This window comes from Bidens hawaiensis, unplaced genomic scaffold, assembly GCF_021521415.1.
Source record: "Bidens hawaiensis isolate Kalapana, Puna unplaced genomic scaffold, B.hawaiensis_p1.1 tig00027229_1, whole genome shotgun sequence".
In the NCBI taxonomy this organism is placed as follows: Eukaryota; Viridiplantae; Streptophyta; class Magnoliopsida; order Asterales; family Asteraceae; genus Bidens; species Bidens hawaiensis.
This window is the reverse complement of record NW_027494395.1, coordinates 15,330-19,949: the sequence shown is the minus strand read 5'-3', so window position 1 is coordinate 19,949 and position 4,620 is coordinate 15,330.

The window sequence follows — 4,620 nt, the reverse complement described above, 5'->3', positions numbered from 1 at the left end:
TTAATCGTTGTGTTCTTGATTTTGAATTCAAATAAAACCCTAACCATGGATGTAATGTGTAATTGATGTGCATGGATAGTGATTATGGTGTCTAGGATGTTATATGAAGGAATTATGGTTTATAAATGGTTAATATGTTGAGTTTTGTTGCAAACAGTTTCTAGACAGATTGTGTTGTTGATGTTCAATTGATTGTAACTGGGTGTAAATGTGAAAATTGGTTGAGATAATTGATACTACAGTAAACTAGGTTGAGTCTAGTTTCTAAAGAATATAAATTTGCAATTTTTGAACGTGTAAAAGTTAACTTTTATGATTTTACAAAAACGTTGTGCAAATATGAGTTGTGAGACCTGCTGTTAAGTTGTTTTGTAAATATTATATCTCATGAACTACGAGACCAATTGGGTTGGTTCCACTTCTGGAAGTTGACTTGTTGAGTTAGGAACCTAACCCAAGTGGTCTTGCATTTATTGGATTTTTCGTTTAACGGGAATTTCAAATAACATTCTGTTGCGCATAAATTTGACTGCTATGAGTTTGCTGTGGTAAATTGATCTTTGTGAGAAATATGTATGGAATAAAAATACAACAAAATATGTTCTGGAAACCTAACACATACATTCTTTTGTGATGATTTTTGGTAAATTTATTGTGATGCTATGATCGGTGGGATAGACTAGTTTTTCAAGTAGAATTCTGTCGTTAAGAAACTAGTTGCTGAATTTTGTGAAAGTTGCATGAAACATGGTGATTGCTAATTTATTACCATGTTTTGACCAAATTGCCCTTGCGGGGGATAATTGCTAACTAATTGTCGTATTTTGATCAAAATACCCTTGCGGGGAATAATTGCTAATTGATTGTCATGATTTGACCAAATTGCCCTTGCGGGGAATAATTGCTAGTTAATTGTTATGTGTTAACCAAATTGCCCTTACGGGAAGTAATTGCTAGTGATGTACATTATGAATACATGACACGTAAATAATTGCTCACACATGTAACGTATCACAAATACACTTGTTAAAGTCACACACGATTCACAAACGAAACACGAAACATGTTGTGTGCGTAGGAATTATGTGCCGGGTCTAGAGACTCGATATTAGTTCCGATACTTAGAAAATCTCCTTGTTGTTTTAGAACGCTAGAGAGAGTTTTCTGTGACGCGCATCACTTGGTGATTTAATTTGGGAATTTCTTCGCAAACAGTGAGTTTCACTTACCCCTCTAAACTACTTTCAAACGCTTTTCACTTGGGGAGATAACATACTCCGATAAACGCATTTAAGATTTTGTTAGTAAATTATATATCACTTGTAAAGGCTAAGTGGCAAACGAAACATTTGAAGTCCTACACATCGAACAGGTTAATATTTGGAATAGCGAGTCACTGTTGAGTAGTACTACTGGGTTTGACAAACCCCACCCAACGCTAAACTCGACTGGAGGTCGAGCGGGTGTAATTTTGGCTAACACGTACCATGGTCTGGATGACCTGGTGACAAGGCACTTGATAAACAGTCAGCTTCGGTGTCGAACACTTAGTAATACTTGTTGTATAGGCTAGCTACCTATCGATATATAATTGATTTAACACTATCCGGTAACGCAAAACGCTAAACGCAAAACGCTGAACGCAAACGCTAAACGCTTTATTTTATTTAAACTTGTGAACTCACCAACCTTGTGTTGACACTTTTAGTATGTTATTCTCAGGTAGCCGAGGCGGGCGCGCGGTATAGGATCATGCATGGTTTTTGAACATTCTGATATGCAAACATGTTTTAACTACTATTACTTGGGTTTTTAAGTCGTCTTGCGTGACGCAACTTTTGTCTTTTGGTTTTTACGCTTCCGCACTTAATTTCATTTAAACGTTTTTATGGTTTGATTATAACTAATGATTCCGATCCTGTTAGTTCACACCCTCTGACGGTAAAACTCCGTTAGTGGAATTTGAGGGTGTGACAGATTGGTATCAGAGCCATTCCCGGCAACGTAGAAGCCATCAAAAACTGGGAAGCACCTAAGACACCGACTGAGGTGCGGCAATTCCTAGGACTGGCCGGCTACTACCGGCGTTTTATCGAGGGATTTTTAAAGATTGCTCAACCCCTCAGCACTCTGACACACAAGGGTACTAAGTACAATTGGGGTAGAAGCCATGTCGATCCCGGAAAGGTAGAAGCCATCAAAAACTGTATGATGTATGTATGATGATTGCTTGACGGTGCGTGAACGATCTTCGGATATTGCATGTACCGTCAGGTGGTAGCTAAAGACGTGATTGCTATGTATGATGTAAGATAAGATGCATGTATGAATATTTATGATGTATGCATAATGTACATATGATATGTTAATGGTACGTGAACACTCTTCAGAGATTGCACGTATTGTCAGGAAAAGAATTTAAGGACATGTATAGTGTGAAGCTATGGAAGAAAGGGTACCGGACCCTAATAATATCCGAGGATGAAGGGTGACCGAACCCTAATAATATCTGAGGATGAAGGGTGACCGGACCCTAATAATATCCGAGGATGGAGGGTACCGGACCCTAATAATATCCGAGGTATGTAGGGTGAAACGCCCTTTATAATGTATGGTTAGATATGAATGTGTATGGACGAATGCTGATCTTGATATGTATGTAATGCGTACATTCGGGCACGTATATGTGTATGAAAAGTAAGTTATGTGATTAACTAGAACTCACTCAGCGTAGCTGACTTTTAGTATGCACGCATGCAAATAGGTTGAGGCAGCTCGCGTGATGGAAGACACATGGCATGGAATCGAAGACACTGGCATCTCGAAGAAATGTTGTGATGTTTTAAAAGACTATGTTTCGTTTTAAATGACTTGAATGTTTTATAAGACAAGATTTGAAGGTTATGTAAGATATTATGGTTGAAGTTTTTATTCCGCGAAAGTTTTTGTTAACTCTGATATTTAGAACTGCGTTTATGAGTAAATCCAACGTTAAAGTAGGGCTACCGGTAACGGGGCCTTAAAGTTACATATATATATTATGTTTTTAAATATTTTCAACCATGTGTAACACGGGTACTATCCAAAATCAATATTGGAATCCAAAGATCTGTTTTTTTTAAGAGATTTGGATAACTTGAAGTTTGCTAATGTTATGAAAGAAAGGACACATTTGGATTTGGAAAATGAAGTTAGTGATAACTGTTTCTCAAGATGGTAATATTTAATTCAAACAAGGTTTGTAATAAATGTTTTAAATTATGTGCAAATAAACACGGGTACTATCTTAGAGTAATAAACATTATAGTTATTGATGTGCAATAAATGTCTTAGATAGTGTTCATCTTTTGAATCAACATTGAAATAAAAGTTTGGTTGAATCGACATTGTAGAATTGCTTTATTGATTTGAAGACTAATTTCCTTTGTTTGCTTATTATTGTACTAATGATATAAGTTATAAAATATTTTAACTTTTCATTTATCTTTGTTAATCTTTGTATTTGATTCAAATAAGTTACATTGTCTTATAATTCATGTAAAAGTATCATTTATTTATAAGTATAACATTTGCATTTCATTAAATTTATATGATGTTACATATATATAATGTTTTTAAATATGTTTCACCGTGTGTAACATAGATACTATCCTAAATCAATATTGGAATCCAATTATGTGTTTCTTTTAAGAGATTTGGATCACTTGAAGCTTGCTAATGTTATAAAATAAATGGCACATTTGGATTTGGAAAATGAAGTTAGTGATAAATGTTTTTTTAAGATGATAATATTTAATTCAAACATGGTTTGTAATAAATGTTTTAAATTTCCGTGCAAATAAACACGGGTACTATCTTAGAGTAATAAACATTATAGTTATTCTTTGAATGCTTTTGTATTTGATTCAAATAAGTTATGATGTCTTATAATTCATGTAAAAGTATCAGTTATTTATATATAAAACATTTTCATTTCATTAAACTTATATGATGTTACACATATATTATGTTTTTAAATATTTTCCACCGTGTGTAACACGGGTACTATCCTAAATCAATATTGGAATCCAAAGATCTGTTTCTTTTAAGAGATTTGGATCACTTGAAGCTTGCTAATGTTATAAAAGAAAGGGCACATTTGGATTTGAAAAATGAAGTTAGTGATAAGGTAAAATGGTTGTTAGAGTGTGAACTATGAGTCAAATTTTGATGATCTTCCAAACTCTTTGGAATCTGAAGATAAAATTTAAGGTAACACTAATAACTTAGTTATGTAGTCGATTACTCTAAATTTTTTACTTTCATTATTTACTTTGTGTTTTCTATTTGAGTTATTAGTTTAGTTCATAACTAGAAACTTCCAAAAACATACAATAAACTTCTATAATCGTTTATTTTGTTTGTCAAGTTGTGAAGGTAATTCGTTTTTTTTGGAGAAATTTTTGAAGAAGTTGATGGTTGGTAAACTTGTGTATATTGATTTTGTTATTTATCTATTTTCAACCCGTGTGTAACACGGGAACTGTCCTAGTTATATACCAAAGGGTTTGTGGTCTAGTGACATCAATGTGTCAATGTGTGTTAAACGATGTCTCTTCTCTTAAGGTTGAGTGTCGCGTA